This window comes from Lethenteron reissneri, chromosome 56, assembly GCF_015708825.2.
Source record: "Lethenteron reissneri isolate LAM-NWPU_2019-01 chromosome 56, ASM1570882v1, whole genome shotgun sequence".
NCBI lineage: Eukaryota > Metazoa > Chordata > Hyperoartia > Petromyzontiformes > Petromyzontidae > Lethenteron > Lethenteron reissneri.
The window spans coordinates 8,763,481-8,784,268 of NC_083834.1; positions in this window are offsets into that span (position 1 = coordinate 8,763,481).

Below are 20,788 nucleotides of genomic sequence, written 5' to 3' on the forward strand. Positions count from 1 at the left end.
TCGTTATTCTCTTGCTGGGTTCCATTCACTCGAAATCATTCCGGTGTCGCGAGCCGACGGGTGACGACATTTGCAAAGAGAAGACATTCATCGCTATCGGAAGTCGCCAACGCGCACTGACCAGCGTGGTGAAGTATGGACGAATTACCCCCCCTCCTCCCCCCTCGACGATGCACGCCGGGGTGGGGAGGCACTCATCCAGCAGTGGATTGACAAAAAGTGCCGTCCGCCTAGATGTATAATAGCAAGGTATCGTTCCATGACACTATGTAACACGATTTTTGTCCGTGGGTAGTAAGTGATATTTTTTAATTGCTTAATTGATATTTTTTAATTGCTTATGCCTGATGTTCATTCAGACGCTGTCTTTCCGACAGACCTGTTCTTCACCTGAGGACGGCTGCTTGCGTTGTGGCCGAAACGTCGTGAGAATTATTTATAATGTTTTATTTTTATTCTTTTATTATTTCCCTTCTACGTGACTTTACCGAAAGAACCAAGAAGATGAATCCCTGCAGTCACGAAAGCTTTAAATCTAAATTTATGCCGAAAGAGTACAGAAAATGGCTATTATTCCCCACAAACTTTGCTTTTGTGACCAAGACTTTACGTGAAGGAATAACACAAATTTGCCAATTTTCTCATTTAAAAAAGGTACATTTCTAAATATCACTGTGCTGGTCACAACAGCAAAGTTTGTGGGGAATAATAGCCATTCTCTGTACTTTTGAGGCATAAGCAATTAGGAAATAATTGCTACCCAAGGACATATTTTTTGTTACACAGTGTAATTAATAGCAGTATTCAAATCCAAGTGTCGTGTTTATTTTGGGGGGGGGGGGGGGGGTTGGTTGCGTTTTGAGAAATTTTTCTTCAAGCAAAAAAAACCACTCAACACATTTGTCAGTAACACGCTGTCGCCTTAAAAAAGATTAATATATATAATTAGGCGACTTTTCGGGCAAATGCCCTTTTTCATAGCACAAATTTTCTCTCTGAAGTCTTCGCAACGCACTGCTGCAGGCATCTTTACTTGCCTGCGAAAGCTTAAAGTGCTAAAATAACCGGGCAACCGGTTGAACGGGATAATCCATGACACAAATCAAATACACTCAAAACTAAAGCTCAAATTAGGCCGTGTTCAGAGTACATATCTTGCTCAACCGAGCATTGTGGCAGCGCTTACTTCCATCGGCAAACAGGGGGGGGGGGTGGAAATTCCACCTTCCCATGGCAGGAGCCACATTTTCCAGGGGACAACGACTGTGAACTTTTTGTGGTGCTAAATAGCATTTGGATGCCTCTGCGGTGTTAACGGTCAGCGCACGTGGACTTGCAATCTGGAAGTCAGAATCAGATTATTACAGAACGGGAATATGTATTTATACTGGAGGATTCATTGAGATGGTGATTGGGCCCCGGGAATTCATTTGCTCTGTGGATTGTGCCATGAGCTCACAAGGACGAACCTTCCCACAAAAGCAATGTGCTGGTGAGATGTTTTTCATCATTTTTCGGAATCAGAATACTTATTTATACTGGAGGAATCCGATGAGCTATGAAGCTATTTTTTTTCCACAGATGCCCAATAGTCAATCTCCATGCACTGCAGTCGAAACAATGGGGCGAGTTTCTTCAAATCCACCCTTGGCCTCTTGTACACCCATCGGTATGTTGTGGGGCGTGGGGGGGGGGTAAAGTGTGGGGTTACTCTCAACGTCCTTGAGACGTCAGGCCAGCGTGGATGAGAAGGCCGAATCCAACTGTAGAGGAGGGGAGAAACAGGAGAACCCGGAGAAAAATCCACGTGAGCACAGAGAGAGAGAGAACATGCAAACTCCAAATATACCGCAGGGGTCACGGTCGGGATCGCACCAACGACCACCTGTATTAATTCTAGATTTGAAGCTTTCGTGACTGCAAGGATTCATACTCTTAGTTCTTTCGGTAAAGTCACGTAGGTAAAAAATGAAATAAAAATTAATAAAAATAAAACAATAAAAATCACGACGTTTCGGAGGCAACACAAGCTTCCACCTGAAGACGGAAGCTTGTGTTGCCTCCGAAACGTCGTGATTTTTATTGTTTTATTTTTATTAATTTTTATTTCATTTTTTACCTACGTGACTTTACCGAAAGAACTAAGAGTATGACCACCTGTATACCAGGCGAGGGAGATGACATCACGCCACCGTGGCACCCTACCGCCAAACAAGATTTGAAGTTCAGTCATTTATTTTATTCCTAGATTATTATTAATATTCCTAGTTTTTTTTTACAATTCACATTGAAGTCAATTTTCTTTTTTTTGTTTAAGATACCGCCGCTCAGGATTTACGGTCTTAAGCTGCGAATGCATTTGTCTTGATTTGACTCGCAATTAAAATGCCTCGAGTTAAATTGCGACGCTACAGCCTTGCATTGCTCCACTCGCCCATCGAACATTCCTGTCACGACCACAGATGCATACTTAGCAGACTGTACAATACGGCCACGTCTAGTGGCAAGCAATTTATTTCGAGCACGATACATAATTCATAAATCCTATCCAGCGCAGTGCAGAGGCGTAAATAATTGAAATAGACTTCTCAAGGACATCCGTATAGTGTAGGCTTTTTTAATATATATTTTTTCTCACAAACGTTATAGCATTACTCCAATAAGTGGAGAGTATTGTACACAAGAAGAAAATATTAAAATATGTCAGAAGTGCATTTCCCCAAACGGAAGCCCATGCAGCTACACGGATCTTATTCCATTGACGACACAACAGCGGCGGCATTTAACGTGTTCTGAAGTAGGACCATGCCCCGAAACGTCGCCTGCCACATTCATTTCTTTTTCAGGCCACAGTGTTGTTGACGAACGTGTTGATTATTGTGCTCGCGCTGCCAACACGGGGATGAATCAGCGTCGCCAAACAATCTGCGGAAAGGTACACGTTTGCAAAATTACAGGTCTACATTTACGCTCGGATGCTACTTTGAAATCGCACCCGAGGATGGGTCTCTGTTCAAGGGAGTGCAGTGACGGGCAGATTGCAGATCCCAAGAGGAGCACCCAAAGTGGTTCCAAAACATTGCAGCAACGGCAGCAGACAATCGGACATGCGTCACAGGTTTGTTTGGAAAGCAATGGTTACTTATTATTTTAATAGGTATATTTCGTGACTCACTGACTATTTTCTCTATTTGGGCACTCCTATCGTGTTTTTTGTTGTTTTTGCTGTTGTGCCCGTGCTGGACATCTGTTCAAAAATTGCTTCATAGCTCATCGGATTCCTCCGGCAGACTAAATATTCTGATTCTAAATGCATAGAGATATTAATGTGAAGTTTATTTTTACTTTTGCTGCCTCGTCAAAAGATAGCGAGGAGCTGATGGACAGTCGAAATTGTCCATGAAACGTTTATCGACCAATTTGCCTAAAGACGAAAGTTTTTTACTCGGGGAATATTTAATTGTGCCGTTAAACCCCGCCACCACCCGACACGGCCAGATCGTAAGGGGTTTGTCACGTAAACAAAATGCGCCAATGCGTTCCTGCTTCGGCCCACGGGCGTGTTGGAGAGTAAAATCCACAGCGCTTGCAAAGTCGAGTGCCGTGACTTTTCGCAGTTAATCACACCCAGCGTCATCGGGCGACGTTGCTAGGATCGTGAAGGGATCCAACTGAATCCGGTCTAAAATATTCCAATTCTGCCCTCGCACACCATGGCAATATGCTCAAGAGCCGAATGCCAATACTCATCTCAACATGTTACGTGTCTTCACTCGCGAAGACAGAGAACGGCTCAGAGGCATCGTCAAGCTCTGCTGTCCTCAATATATGAAGGTGTTCTCAGCCATCTTCTTGGTTCTTTCGGTAAAGTCACGTAGAATGGAAATAATAAAATAATAAAAATTAAACATAATAAAATCATTCTCACGACGTTTCGGCCACAACGCAAGCAGCCGTCCTCAGGTGACAGACCTGTTCTTCACCTGAGGACGGCTGCTTGCGTTGTGGCCGAAACGTCGTGAGAATTATTTTATTATGTTTAATTTTTATTATTTTATTATTTCCATTCTACGTGACTTTACCGAAAGAACCAAGAAGATGAATCCCTGCAGTCACGAAAGCTTTAAATCGAAATGTTCTCAGCCAATTAATGATGAGTGTGTATATGTAGGAGAGACCCCGGAGAATACCCACGTCGTGTGAGGGGGCAGCACTCCATCCCACACAGATGGGACCAAAGTGGAGTCTACATTTGCTGTATCTCCTTCTGGCGAGCTAGGGTATGGCTCCTCCCTCGACGCTCACGGGAAGAAAGTTTCCCAACATCTGTGTGTGATTCACCAACCCTAGCTGCTGCCTCCACAGGGCTGTGATTAGAGGTGTGAATTTCCGTCAGAAATTCATTCAGGAATTCAGTTGTTCCTGAATGAGCTCCCCGTGCATACACAAACGTGTCACGTGATATGGGGAAATGCTGTGGACAGCAGGGTGCAAAGCAGCAACATCAATTATTGTATTGTATTTCTATGGTCCCGTGTAAATGCCCACCGCCTTTACCAACCCACGTGGACTGGCGTGGCATGATCAAATAGGTCTCGCACACCCCCGCATGGCGTAGAGTGGTCCTCATCCAAAAGGGCTGTGCATGTACACATCTAACACATGCCATTCTCATCATAATGAACAGCTACGATATATCCACTGCTGGATGAAGGCCTCCCCAAGGCACCTCTATGCAGCAAAAACAAAACCCCCAGAAATCACATTTCGCTTGAGAGAATGCTAGTAATTGAAAGACACGAGCAATAATGCACCGAGGCATCGGTTACAGTAGAAGCTAACTGGGGCTCATGAGTTAATTATGAACTTTGACAAGCCGTTAATTGCTAAGCGGCGCTGATATCACCACAGCTGACGCACGCGGGTATACACATTCATCGCGATTTGTCTTTAGACTTTTTTTTTCTCCGCTGCAACATTTTTACAGCACCGTTGAATCGATGTCAAGGTGTTTGTTTCGTCCGTTTGCTAAAAGTTGTTCGCGGTCTGTGAATCATTCAAAGCCCAATGGCAAACATCAGTCGGGTTTTTTTCCTCTATCTTTTATTGAACTTATCGTGTTGTCTGTTTATTTTCTTCGGCATCTTTGACGCTTCACATCTTCGAATCTTCGCATCTACGAAGCCGAACGAGCTGAAATCTTCTACACAGACTCGCCTCGTGTGACAATTCAAGATTTGATTAAGAAAAAAACACTGGTCCAGGTCCCACACATCGTGGTCCTATTCGTGTCCTTAACTACATTTTACGAATTAATAATAATGTTGGGGGTGGGGGGGGGTAATGTATGATTAGAATCCGCTACTTTTGAATGCTCGCGCCCACACCCTATGACGACGAACGGTCTGCGTCCATATTCTTGGTTCTTTCGGTAAAGTCACGTAGAAGGGAAATAATACAATAATTAAAACAAAACATAATAAAATAAAATTCTCACGACGTTTCGGCCACAATGCAAGCAGCCGTCCTCAGGTGAAGAAACAGAGCTGTCGGAAAGACATCGTCCCAATGAACACCGCCAAGCTTGGCAGCGTATTTTAAGCTGGGTGGGAGGAGGAGACCTCCTTGACAAAGGAGTTTACATATCAACAGAGGAATTTAGCATATTGATGACAAATGCAGATATATGGGGTGAGTCACTCCTTGTGGAATGTGTAGGTGGTGGGGGGGGGGGTCTCAAAGTCATATTATGCTAGTGTATTATGTATGATTAGCAGTAATAAAGGGAGGGAAATTTTAATAATAAAGAACTGCGTCCAATCACGACGGCTATTGCTGGCCAGCCTCTGACCAACGAGACACTGACGGCTGTCTGTGCTTCTAGTGTTCAGAGGCCTGCTTAAGGCGCGGCTCCGGCTGGAGCATGCCATGTACCACACACAAGTCGGTGATGTGCACGTCTTCTTCGAACGCTGGGGAGCCGGAAAGGCCCCTCTCTGTACCAGCGTGGACGGCACCCTCGTGGTGTTCACCTTCTGAAGCGCTCGCTCGTCACCGTGGCGTGCGCGATGACACCACCACCACCACGTGACTTTTCTTTTGTGTTGTGCGCGGTGCTTTCAGCACCACAGCGCGTCGATTTGTAACGATTTGTAACGTTTGTTTTCTTTTGTTTGCTGGTGACTTTGTGTATTTCATATTGAAATCGACTCCAGTGCTTTTGCTGCTGGCGGCAATAATAGTTGTTTGAAAGTAAAAAAAAAAGTCTGACCAACGAGAGGGGCGCTTCTATGCTTCCGGAGCGGCAGCTGTGGCTCCACTCTTATTCCTTCGCGCGAGATCAACAATTACACGAAGATTATTCGGTGGAAAAAAACAATGATTTGTTTAATGCACACAATTTAATTTGCACTCAAAAGTTGAAAGTACATTCTTTTGACCACCCCCCCCCCCCAGAATGAATAAAATGTTGAACGGGCTGGTAAAAGTGGGTGGCTTTCGATATGTTTAATTTATTAAGCACAACAACATTTGATACATTCCGGGGGTTAAACTTATTTACTTTCTAATTTTGAGTGCAAGTAAAATCGTGTGTTTGCATTGAAAAGCTTTGTTTTTCAACCAATTTTTTTCTTTCTATCAAAGCAACAACACGATTGTTTATTTTGGAGACTATGCACCCTCCTTGCTTTTGGGATTCTGTGCCACGATCACTGGTGGGCTTTTACGTATTTCCGTATAGTGCAAAGTTGGCTTTGTCAACGTTATTTTACTCGATGTTTCTCAGAACAGTAGTCTCAAATTAACCACAATTCCCACCTCCCTCCCCCCTTCTCCAGACCCCACACATCAGGGACAGATTAATCGTCGTTTTTTTTCTGTAAAGGAAGCAGCTGAACAGGAACACGAGGAAACCCCTTTCTCCATCAACATATTTTGGGATTAAGCTCCCCCAAATCCCAACTACCCCCCCCCCCACCCCTTCAGTGCCACGTCCTGAAATGCGTAGTGAAGACCATCTGAGTGGCTCCCATTTAGATTTTTTAAAAAGGAACCATGAATGTGGACGTCAAAGTAACGCGGCCACTGTGGCAGTAATGGCGGGATGTCCAGACACCCAGAACCCAAATGAATCCGGATTGCGTTTTGTGCGCCAACTGAAGTTCAAACTGCAGCCCAGTTTGAACTTCAATGGGCGAAGGTCCCGGGACCAGCCCACAGGTCATGCTGCTGGCAGGGGCTGTGTCGCTCGGCTGGCCTGGGTACGGCTGGGAATTCCGCAGGGAAAAAAAATAAAGTCTGTATAGTGGTGAAGTTTATAGTGGTGTAGTAGTGTATAGTAGTGTAGGTGTGTATAGTAGTGTAGTGTATAGTAATGCATAGTAGTGTAGTTCTGTATAGTAATGTATAGTAGTGTAGTTCTGTATAGTAATGTATACTAGTGTAGTGTATAATGTCTATAGTAATGTATAGTAGTGTATAGTAATGTAGTGCTAGAGTCTGTGTATAGACGTTTGGTGTATAGTGTAGTAGTGTGTAGTGTAGTAGTGTATAGTGTAGTAATGTATAGTATTGTAGTAGTGTATAGCAGTGTAGTGTATAATGTAGTGTAGTGTATAGTAATGTGTAGTAGTGTATAGTAATGTATAGTAGTGCAGTGGTGTATAGTGCAGTGGTGTATAGTGCAGTAGTGTATAGTAATGTATAGTAGTGCAGTGTATAGTGATGTATAGTAGTGTAGTGGTGTATAGTAGTGTATAGTGTATAGTAATATATAATAGTACATAGTAATGTATAGTAGTGTATAGTAATGTATAGTAGTGTTGTAGTGTATAGTAATGTATAGTAGTGTATAGTAGTGCAGTGTATAGTAATGTATAGTAGTGTATAGTGTACAGTAGTGTATAGTACTGTATAGTAATATATAATAGTGCATAGTAATGTATAGTGATGTATAGTCGGGTAGTGGTGTATAGTAGTGTATAGTGTATAGTAGTGTATAGTAGTGTATAGTAATATATAATAGTGCATAGTAATGTATAGTAATGTATAATAGTGTAGTGGTGTATAGTGGTGTTTAGTGTATAGTAGTGTATAGTAGTGTATAGTAATGTATAATAGTGCATAGTAATGTATAGTGATGTATAGTCGGGTAGTGGTGTATAGTAGTGTATAGTGTATAGTAATATATAATAGTACATAGTAATGTATAGTAGTGTATAGTAATGTATAGTAATGTTGTAGTGTATAGTAATGTATAGTAATGTATAGTTGTGCAGTGTATAGTAATGTATAGTAGTGTATAGTAATATATAATAGTGCATAGTAATGTATAGTAATGTATAATAGTGTAGTGGTGTATAGTGGTGTATAGTGTATAGTAGTGTATAGTGTATAGTAATGTATAGTGTATAGTAATATATAATAGTACATAGTAATGTATAATAGTATAGTAGTGTACAGTAGTGTATAGTAGTGTATAGTAATATATAATAGTACATAGTAATGTAGTGCTAGAGTCCTTAGCCAGGGGGGAAAGGAAGGTTGTGGACTGCCACTATTCGACACGCTGCGACCCTGGGGCCAGGACGAGCGGATCGAGAAACAACACGAACTGCGGCCCAGTGGCTCCCTCTACCGAAGCCGTCCGCGTGACGTTGCAGAGGAACTGAAAGTGCTCAGGAAACTCAACTCGTTCGTCAAGACGCGCTTGTGGCCTTACAATTAAAACATACGACGTTTCGGGCAATGGCCCTTTTTCATAGCATGTGTGGCACGGTATAAATGGGCACTCCCCCACCCAATGAGTTATGCTTGTAGCAATAGTTTTTGGTTTGGTTTGTTAATAAAGCCCATTTTTGCTAGAGGTTCCAACAACACGATTATTTTTTTATTTAAAGCTTTCGTGACTGCAGGGATTCATATTCTTGGTTATTTCGGTAAAGTCACGTAGAAGAGAAATAATAAAGTAATAAAAATATAAACAATGAAATTCTCACGACGTTTCGACTGCAACACAAGCAATCGTCATCAGGTGACCACCTGATATATATATATATTTTTATATTTTTTATAATTTTATTATTTCCCTTCTACGTGACTTTACCGAAAGAACCAAGAATATGAACACGATTATTGTTTCATTGTTTCAACAACACGTGCAGCGAGAGGTTTCAACAACACTGCGCCGTACACGGGTGGTCAGTATTGATTGTGACCAGCAGGTAGCTGGAAGGGCTCTTGAGGAACCTTGGAAGGTATTCGGAGCAGCAGCAGCAGCAGCATGGAACACGGAGGCCTGACGCTCATTGCAATACAGGGTGGCCCAAAAGTCAGGGCAACCCGTTATATTTGGTCAAACGTTTAATTAACTCACCCCTAATGCGATGGCTGGAACTGCTTCTCTTTGGTGAGGCGTGTGATGTTAGCTGGTATCGATGATGTTGTTGCTACTCGCAACTGCTTTTCCAGGTTTGCTCCTAGATTTATTGAATTTCGAGTCCCGCCTGCGGTTGGCAGGGCCACACCAAATGATTTCGCGGGCCTTACACGGCCCGCGGGCCGGACGTTCCCCACCCCTGACTTAGCGAGATGGCCCAGCGGTAGCGCGTTCATCGCTTGTTGCAGCTGTTCGCGGTTTTAATGCCCGCAGGCCCCACCCTTCTTAACACATTCCTGCGGAGGGAGCTGGTAGGAACGTTGGGTTGCTCGGTCAATGGCCAGGGTCAACGGCGGCTTGGTGTATTCCGCAAATATGCCCGACTGTGAGGGCGGGCACAAGCCGGCGTGAGTAGGTTAAACGTTGAGTTTTATAAGGGCACCACGGGGTGACCAGCCCCTCCCCACCCAGCCCCACCCCTCCCACCCCCCACCCAGCCCCACCCTCCCCACCCAGCCCCACCCTCCCCACCCAGCCCCTCCCCACCTTCCCCTCCCCACCCAGCCCCTCCCTCCCCACCCAGCCCCTCCCCACCCTCCCCTCTTCACCCAGCCCCACCTCTCCCATTTTTGGGTGCACGACGGACGGACGGACAAAATAATCCCCTGTGGGCTGGTGGAACCAGGAGGTTCCTACCAGTATTAATGCTGCTGCTGCTGTGCAATCAGCGAAATTACTCCACACACCTCAGCTTCACGGCGGACCTTAAAGATTCCGTGACGTGATTTGCAAGAGTGGACCATTGCGTCCACGTTAGCAAAATGACACTGCCAATGACTAATTTACTAACTAAAACAACTACCACAACGACAAATGCAACCGTGCATTCTCCAGTTGTGCATTGTAAACGCAAACCCAATGAATCGATGCAATCTGTACACCGCCGAAACTTTTAACGGATTGTATAGAAATGCTCTTAGCAGCCACAATCTATAACCATGTCACATGGGTGTGTAGAAAGTATTATAAAACTTTAAACTAAACTTTTTAGTTGACTTTACCAGGTAAGGCCCACTGAACTATACAGCTATTTTTCAGAAGCGACCTGGCCACAAATGATTGCTCAGCGAAGTGGAAATGTACAGCAGCCATCTACTCTGAACGGCGTGACGTTGATTCTCAATGTGGAGGGTAAAAACCGGAGGACCCGGAGAAAAATCCACGCGACACACGGGCAGAGAGACACGCAAACTGCATATACACAGGCGTCGAGGTCGGGATCGAACCCACGACCTCCTGTATACCAGGCGAGGTAGTTAACATCTGCTAGCCACTGTGAACTGCATAGCAGTGTCACCCCCTCCTGTGAAGAAGCGACTGGAGTTCATACTCTTAGGTTTTTTTCGGTAAAGTCACGTAGGTAAAAATAAAAAAATAACAAAATTTTAATTATAAAAAATAATAGAAATAATAATAGAAATAAAATTATAAATCACGACGTTTCGGAGGCGACACAAGCTTCCTTCATCAGGTGAGAAAAGGGACAGCAAAATAGGTGTAAGCTTCAAATCTAGAAGCTACTGGAGCTGACCCCAACGCGAGACTTGAACGATAATCAGCTCAGCAGCTGCCGGCGCGTTGCAATAAAATGCGGCCCGCGTGAGTGATTGTAAGGCAACAGAGGACGCGAGTGATCACCGCGTGGCCCGTGGGAAAAAACAACAACCCCGTGCCGTGTCTCAAGGCCAATAACGTTGATCGCTGAGGCTTGACGCGCGTGTAGGGGTGGTGCGGTGGGTGGGCCTCAGCCGAACCTCCCATGAGCTCGGTTGGCTTGCGTCCCGTACGGTGCGAAAGAAGTTCAACGCACGCACGAATGTCCGTACACACAAGCACACCGGGACTGTTTGATGTGCTAATTGAATGGGTAATAGCCGTTTGTTTTTCCTGCTGTGGTATTATAGAAAAAATATATTTTTTGAAAAGTTAAATAAGAAACGAGTGATTACAATATTGAGTTGTACTTGTAATGGCATGGTCTTAATGACGAGTGGGCCGAGTTTGTTGACTGTAGCGGTTAGGGGCCGTCCGTAAACCATAAATGACGTCACGCACCTAGGGTGGTGGGTTGGAGTCAGACATTTGTAACGATGTGTCACGAGGGGGGGAGGGGGTTTGAGAAATGTGACGTCACATCAAAATGCGCAACTTTAAATAAATATAGACAACACGTTCTACTGAATTAAATAGAAATGTTTTCTCCTACAACATCAGAGTGCAGCGCTACATTAAATACGCACTACAATGACAATAGTTTAAAGCGATTTGAAGCATGGTTTTTTTTGTGGGGGGGGAGGCAGAGCTTTGTGACGTCATATTTGAGGGGGGTCTGACTTTTTGTGACGCCGTGTGACGAAAGAGGGGGTGGGGGGGGTCAAAAATAGTCCAAAATCGCGTGACGTCATTTATGGACGGCCCCTTAGCGCGCTGTGTTACGAACCGGGTGACCGAGTTCGAGTCCCGCTCACGGCCACCAACACCCAGTGACGATTATCCGAACCGGTCCAGGGCCTCTCCAAAGGTCGACTCAGCCTCAACTGAGTGACTGGTGTAGTGTGTAAAGTTAACATCGCCACTGGGGGAGACAAAGGCGGTCGGGCGTGGTGGTGGTGTTGGCCACCCACCCCCTCGTGTGCCGTGCCGGACCTTCATAAGTGCTCGCAAACAGCACTTGCCCCAACAGTAAAGTTAAGGCTGTACGGGGGATCTTTGTCTTTGTGTGCAAAGAGATGAGTTTTGACTTGTGACTTGCATGTCGTGATCATGCGTTCGAGTGCTGCAGAGACAGAGAGATCACTATCGCTGTGTCGCCATCTCGCGGCGACCCTGAGTTATGCTTTTGCTCATTGCAATACACCGCGTGCGTCTCAAGGTGGCAGCAATGATCCGCTGGTGATTTCAACACTGCCAGCAAGGCATTTCGGGTAAGAGGCACACACAACTGCATACCTGTAAACCCCCCTATCAGTGCCTACCTTATCACGGACCAATTCAAACCTTATTGGTCACCCGGTGCCCTTAGAAATGTCAACGTTCATCCGACAAAGTCCCATCACAAGGGAGAAAAACAATCGTCTGTGCGCCGTACGGACCTGAAAATGTGATTCCAAGGACGGGTAGCTGGTGCGGTGTGTGTGTTCTAACACGGTCACATTTTGTCATCCCGTTGGGTTAGGGGCCGTCCATAAATGACGTCACGCGATTCTGGACGATTTTTGACCCCCCCCCCCCTTCGTCACACGGCGTCACAAAAAGTCAGACCCCCCTGAAATATGACGTCACAAAGCTCTGCCCCCCCCCCCCCCCAAATATATAAAACATGCTTCAAATCGCTTGAAACTATTGTCATTGTAGTGCGTATTTAATGTGGCGCTGCACTCTGATGTTGTAGGAGAAAATATTTATAAAAAAGTCTATTTAATTAAGTAGAACGTATTGTCTATATTTATTTAAAGTTGCGCACTTTTGATGTGACGTCACATTTCTAAAACCTCCGCCCCCTCGTCACACATCGTCACAAATATCTGACCCCCCCCCCTCCCAGGTGCATGACGTCATTTATGGACGGCCCCTTAGCCAGGAAAGCCTCACCGATTATCAAGACTCTTTCTCAGGAGGTTCCTGCCAAGATATAGCGGTAGTTGGTGACGTGTGGGTGTAAGCATTACGTGCATATGAATGTATGATGTTGAACTTCTTTCACACCGTACGTAGTCAACCGTGCTAATCGGAGGTGTGGCGCGGGGGGGGGGGGGGTGACAGCGAACTGAACACAAAAAGCAGTTGTAAAGAAACGAGTTTTCAATGTAGTATCGTGGTGTAGTGTATAGTGTAGTGTATATCAGTGTAGTAGAGTGACAGGGACCATCCCTGCCCCACCACTGTGTCAAGATCTTCAGGTCATGGATTGGCGTATTCAGCCATCTCTGGGCCCATGGCCAGCCAGGTCCACCTCACAACACGTGGCGGCACCGGGAGGGAGATCATTACTCCACTAGGAGGGATCCCAGAAGAAGGAGTCTAGAGTGTACTGTATAGTACAGTGCCGGATTATCTTAGTAGCAAAAGTAGCATATGCAGTGATTCTGCACATGCTATATTAATGATAATAGTGCAATTTATAACGCGCGCAAATGTGCGGACGTAACGGCCGCAACTCAGAGGCGCGGAGCCAAGCTCAGGGTCACTCGAAAGCACGTGGTTGTAGAGGTAAGTTTTTAAGTGTCTCTTGAAGGACACGTTAGAGCTGATGCTGCGAATTGCAGAGGGATGGCGTTCTAGACTGTTGGGGCAGCCACCAAGAAGCGGCGCATAGACGTGACCATCCTGGATCTTGGTATCAAGAGGAGGTCGTGAGTCGCACTGCGAAGGCATCTGCCGTGTGCTGAGCTGCAAGTTGTCAATAATGAAGAGAGGTACGGCGGGCAGGCGGATATGAAGGCATTGTGGCAGAGGCAGGCGATCTTGTATGTGACCCTACTGGCGATGGGTAGCCAGTTGAGGGCACGGAGAGACAGGCTAGTGAATCGAGACGGGGATGAGTGCGGCCTATGACGACACGTGCCAGGTCGTTTTGTAGTCTTTGACGTTTTTTTAGGTTGCCAGAGGGCCCGGCTAGGACGGAGTTGCAATAGTTGAGGCGAGACCCAACTATGCAACATGCCAAAGTGTTGGCAGTTTCAGTGGAGACGAGAGGACGTAGGTGTCTGAGAGCCTTCAGGTGAAAGTTACATGAACTGATGATATGATTGGTTTGGCGGTTGAAAGATTAAGTTGAATCTAGGATGACACCGAGGTAGCTGAAGTGATCGGTGAACCTGATGCTGTGACCAAAGATGTGTCTGTGTGTTGGGAGCGCGGGTGAGTTGAGACGTCGCCTGGTACCTGACATGATGGCCACTGACTTTGACGGATTAAGGGCAAGATTGTGTGCGGAGAACCACTGTTGCAGGGCAGTGGTGCATTCGGACAGCCTCTCAAATCCAGACGCATTGGGAGAATTGATGGCGGTGAACAGAATAGTGTCGTCCGCATATGAGTGGTGCTTGAAACTGAAGCTTGCGATGAGGCGGCCGATTGGGGAAGTGTAGGCTGTGAACAGCGGGGGACCGAGGACAGAGCCCTGGGGGACGCCACATGATGCTTTAATATCAGCAGATGTGGACGAGCCCACCCTGACTGAGGATTGCCGATGAGAAAGTTACGACAGTATACACTAAGTGCTGAGCCACACGTCCCGAAATCGGATTTCAGGAGGGAAGTAAGGAGCGAGTGGTTGATGGTGTCAAAGGCCGACGAAATGTCCAGACTTACGTGAGCAACGATGGAGCCGGAGTCAATAATCATTAAAATGTCATCGAGCACTCTGGTGAGTGCCGTTTCTGTGGAGTAGCTTTGACGGTGAGCTGACTGGGAGGAGCAGTAGTTTGGGGAGGAGGTGATGTGGGGTTTAGGCTGGGCGAGGGCGAGTCTTTCGAGGAGTTTAGAGAGATTCGAGAGATTAGTGATGGGACGATAGCTAGACGGGTCATCAGGGTCGAGACTTGGTTTCTGTAACAGCAGGGAAACAAGGCCAGATTTGAGGTTGGACGGAAAACACCCCGAAGAGAAGGAGGCATTTGCGATGTTTCTGATCATGATAGCGAGTTCCGGAGCACATTGCTTTAACAAGGAACCTGGAAGGACGTCGAGTGGAGATGACTTCACGTGAAGTGATTGAATCAAAAATACAACGTCTTTTGAAGACACCAGTTTGAACGTGGTTGGAACGGTGTCTGGGCGAGTGCTTACAATTTCAGAAAATGGGAGCGGGGTACGATGGTGCGATGTGAAGACGTGCAGGAGTTTGCGATGTTGGTCAGCTTGTTGGTGAAGTACGTTTTGAAAGTGGTGGCAAGTTTCAGTGAGGCCAGCGGATCGCTAAGGTGATGGGCCATGTTGCTATAAGGATGTAGAATATCCTGGAGGGTTTTCCAAAGGATGCGTGGTTTTCCGGTAGCTGTTTTGATGAGTTCTTCAATGTAGGAGGAACGTGAGGCAAGGATAAATTCGTTGGTTTACCTGCAGGCAGTTCTGTAGGCAACTCGATCAGCAGGAAGACCACTGCAGGACACGAGCCTTTCAAGGTGCCTCCTGATTCGCTTAGCAAGGATGGCGTCTCTTGAGAGCCAGCGAGTGTCATGGGAAGGCTGCCGAGCGGTTCGTGGTTTTGATTGTGCCAACTTGTCCAGTGCTGCCCTCAGGTCAGCTTCGAGTTGAAGAGCGCACACAGTTGGATCGGATGATGGGGATAACATTGAAGGCAAATTTGCGAGGAGGTGCTGTAGAGTGGAAAACTTGATACCCTTGAAACTACGGGAGTGGCGGGTGGTTTTGATGGTGATTGGAGGGAAAATAGGGCGATCCAGGTCAGGTTCAGAACCAGGTCGAGCACACTCTCAACATTTGTTGAGGAAGCTTTGGTGGGGCCTGAGTTGGTGATGACCAGGTTATGGCAGGCCAAGTTTGACTCGAGGTGGCTATCAATGGAGGCTGGGGTATTGCCGGGGCAGTTAAAATCTCCAGTAAGCACGAGCCTGTGAGATGGGTTAGGAATGAGGTAAAGGAATTCGGAAAACTCGTTTCAGAAGGTAGAGATGCTGTCATCTGGAGGGCGATGGATGGAAATGAGGAAAAAGCACTCGGTCTTAGTAGTGAGGGACACTGACTGGACCTCAAAGGTGGCGGGAGCCATCGGTAGATAGAGTTCTGTAATTCTCAAGTCAGCATTGTAGACGACCGCTGAACCACCCCGCTGGTTAGTTGCGCGAGGTTTGTGAAGAACCTTGTATCCCGGGGGCGCGACTTCCATAGAGATGGCTGGCGGGGAGTCTGGCCTGCACCAGGTCTTTGTAATAAGCAAAAGGCCGATGTGATGGTCCGAGATGGTATCGTGAGTGAGGGCTGATTTGTTGGTTATGGAGCGTGAGTTGAGTAGGCCGAGGCAGATGGGTCAAGGTGGATGTGAAGATCCGTAGAGGCGCGGCGTCGAGAGAAATAGCTGGTCGAAGGTTGACCTGTGACCAGCGGCCCCTACCGCCGCTGCCACCACGGTGCCAATGTAGTCTCTGGCGTTGACCTCGAAGAAGCCCGAGACCGGAAAGCGTCCTCGGGAGCGCGGATTCCAGGCGCAGGTGATGAAGAGATGGTGCGTGTCGAAGCCCTGTTATATCAGCACACGCTCTACGGGTGGTGGTGTTTGGGGGGGCCAGGATTCGGGTGGACTCCGATCAGCGGCTGTGCTGCCCGGAGCAGTAAGTCCAGGTAGTGGTGTCCAAGATCCACGCCGTCAGCACGCACTCCCACGCACGTGGCGGGCGCGTACGCGCCTACGTGAACACTCGCTGAGCACGCACGCGTGCGGACGCGAACACGATCGCGGCGCGTACGATGGAGCGGCCGGAAGAACACGAGGTCCAGTGGAGTAGCTTGACCACGCGCTGTGCTCCAGCTCGCAGGAGATGCAGCAGGGTGGACGAATCTCGACGAGCTCCCATTCGCTGGTGGTGCTGGGCAGCAGGCAAAGCAACTCCCTCGTGTTGAGCGGTGGACAGTCTGCGTCACGTTCCCACTCGCTGGTGATGATGAGCAGTGAATGGAACACGTAGAGCTCCCACTCGCTGGTGATGTTGAGGCACGCCAAGCTCCCACTCACTGATAGAAGGGATTGAGGTGCCTTGTGAGGACGTCGCTGGCAGGAAACGGACCCGCGGCGGCTGCTAAGCCGCACTGCGTGAACAGTGCAGCCTGCGTCATCCAGCCTCGTGCGTGGGAGCAGCCTTCGACTTGTATATACCGCCTTCGACTTTTATGAACGACTGGGTGTTTAAGGTTAGCGATTTGTCGTATTATCTGCCTGTATAGCAAATGAAAAAATACAATGACTTTACTATGCAAGTAATTTTTTTTTTTTAATATTTACGTGTTTTTTTTTAATTTAAAATACAGGCCCCACACTAGCTTAATCCGGCACTGGTATAGTAGTGTAGTGTGTAGTGTATGTATTTTGAGCTTCTTTCGCAACGTGTATAGCCAACCGTGCTAATCGGAGGTGCGACGTGGGGGGAAACAAGGTTGTGTTGTGTTCACTCGATGACGCACGCTCACAAAAACAATCGTCGCAATTTGAAGGTCTTTTTTTTGCAGCATTGGGATGATGTTGGCCAATACCAGTTACATTGTATGGGTCTTTTTTATTTTAGTTGTTTTCTTTAGTCCATGGCAGGACAACGGAGAAGCCAGAGCAAACTCATGCAGAACAGTGGGGTAGCGAGAACATACACAACGCCACACAGAAAGGCGCCCAGGTAGGGAGTCGAACCCAGGGCCACGAGTTTTGTAACCGCACCACCCTCAATGTACGAGCAGCCTCGCGGTCAGATATTGCTCCCTTTGAGCGATATCGCGCGGTTCGTGTTTTTTCTTCATTGATGAATCATTCCACAGCTGCCCAGTGATTAAATTACCAAAGTGCCCCATCAGGTGACGTTAAAGTCACCGTTTCAGCAGCTGAACCATAAACCAAGCGGCAAGCGTCGAAAAATCTTGACACGTGACGGACGCGTCGTTTGCATCGACGGCTTACTGAGATATGAACCTCCATAAGCGTAGGGGGTTGGCTATAAAATAAAAGTTAATGATGCATAGTGGGCGTAATTCGTGTGATCTTTATCGCCAGACAAAGGCGTCTCGAGACTTCTGGGGGTTTATCTTCAAACAAACGCGATCTGCAGATGTCTTTCAGAACTTAATGACAACAATTCCCGTTGGTTTTAATTTATTTTTCAGCAAAATTTCAAGCATTCACTGGTGGAACATTTGAGTGACATCAGTACGAATGTTTGTTGTTAATGCAGTACAATGTTAACTACATCTTGGTGTTCATGGTGGTGGTGGTAATAACGGCGGTGAGACAGATAGCTATGCGTGTAAGATATGGTAACAGGTAAATGGTTGAAGGATGAGGGTGGCAATACTGATGATGATGGAGTTTGTCATAACAGATGGTACGTGGATACATAATTGTTCAAAGATGATCATTGTGTTGGTTATTTATTCAATATACGCATTTATATATTGTCATCCATTGTGACTCAACGTATGATCCGTGTTCTTGCCGTTGCGATGAACCACAACTGAACACATTTGGTCTTCGCTTTAGCCACGACTAATTATGTTGATTCAGAGACCGGACGCTTCTGCGCATCCATCATGCTAATACTGTTAACACAACCGTGAGCCACCACGCAACGCTTACACAAACAAGGACAAAGATCCCCTGTACAGCCTCCATAGACTGCTGGGGCAAGTGTAGTTAGCGAGCACCGACGGAGGCCAGCAACGGCACACGAGGGCGCAGTTGATGCCCCCTTCCTCGCCTCGTGTGCCGTTCCGCTCGTCATTGGTGCTACTCCCTCCGGGCTGTTTGTTGCAGGGGTTTGGGGAGCACTGGCACACATTTTGATTCTCTCGGGAACATTGACGGCGATACCTCGTTGCAAATCCATCCATTTACCCGGCGGACGAGAGGAGGTCGAAAGGAATTGAGGACAGGATGGTGAGGGGAGTGGCACCGTTCGTGTTTGTGCGGTTTGTAGGACTTCTTTGGCACCGTACGTGGCAAATCGTGCTAATCGGAGGTGCGGGGGGAAGGACAACAAACTAAACACAACAACAACATTTCGATTTAAAGCTTTCGTGACTGCAGCGATTCATCTTCTTGGTTCTTTCGGTAAAGTCACGTAGAAGGGAAATAATAAAATAATACAAATAAAACATTATAAAATAATTCTCACGACGTTGTGGCCGAAACGTCGTGAGAATTATTTTATTATGTTTTATTTTTATTATTTTATTATTTCCCTTCTACGTGACTTTACCGAAAGAACCAAGAAGACAACAACAACAAGCAAAGTTCATATTGAGCCTCACTTTGAATGACCCCCAACCCACCCCGGTATGCAACTGGACATCTGTGAAAAAGAGCTTCATAGCTCATCGGATTTCTCCTCCAGTATAAAATACATCTTCTGATTCTGTATTAAAACCGTGTACGATGAACAACGTTGCGATTTTAAGGTCACAAACTCCTCCGACCACTTTACGATTCATTTTGTACACGCGCAGCCGTTTTGTAAATCCACCAAATGGACGAGCGTCTACATAAAACCGCGTGGGCCGCTGGCGTTATTTAGCCGTGATTCCCCAAACGCCGGTTCGCGTGGGTTTGGCAAAGGCAGGAGGGCACAATTACGGGAGAAATGAGAGTGCGATGCTAAGCAATGGACTGTGCTGCACTGCCCACTGCTGCTTCACGAGGCAGGCAGCCTCAGTCAACCGGACATGAACGTGGCGCCCGATCTGAGCAGTGATGGCAGTGTATGCAATGTGAGTATGTGAACTTTCTTCGCGCCGTACGCAGGCAACCGTGCTAATCGGGGAACGACGACAAACGAATCGTAGAAAAAGGCAGTTCTAAGGAAATTCGTTTTCAATTTGTAGAGGTAGAATACCACATCCAACGAGCAGAGATCTTCCATCAATATTTTTTCCGACCTCCGGGGATAGATCAGTGGTAAGGATCACGTCCGTCCGTCACCACTTTGCAGCAACTAAATCCCATCTCCTGTTCCTAACGCACACAGCAAAATTGAGAAGTCTTACGAACGAAGCAAACCGCTTTCTTCATGAACCTTCCAAGCACATTGACACAAAAAAACGACGATCAAATTAACTTAATGATCCATTAAACAAAAGTACGTGTTTTGTGGCTGTTTGATCATTCACAAAATGTACCCTCAATGTTAAAATAGCAGGTGTCACTTATTTTTATTTATTTAATATTTCTTTGCGCGTGCTGCTGCTGCTGCCGCTAGTTTATGGCGTGTTCACGAGTCAAGGGGGAGCGTTGCACGCTGTTCATTGGTGCTGGCTCGGGAGAGTCGATTCCTTCTACCAACGTCTGCTGAGTTGGCGAGCCGTGCACAAGAGCAGGTGCGAATTGGCACGGACAACACCGCGTGCTGTGAAGGGTGTGCGCTCAATCAAAACTCACAAAAAAACGAAAAACTAATTTTTATTTTACCGGGTAAGGCCCCATAGCTTTTTTTTGTTTTCCCAGAAGCGACCTGGCTATCACGAATGATAAGCTCAGCGAGGTGGCCTATCGTGTGGAAACTTATAGCAGACAAATAACTGTAAACGCGTGTTGATTCTAAATGTTGAGGGAGAAACCGGGGGGAATCCAGGGAAAAATCCACGCGAGCACGGGGAGAACACGCAAGCCCCAGATATCCAGCAGACGTCAGTGTC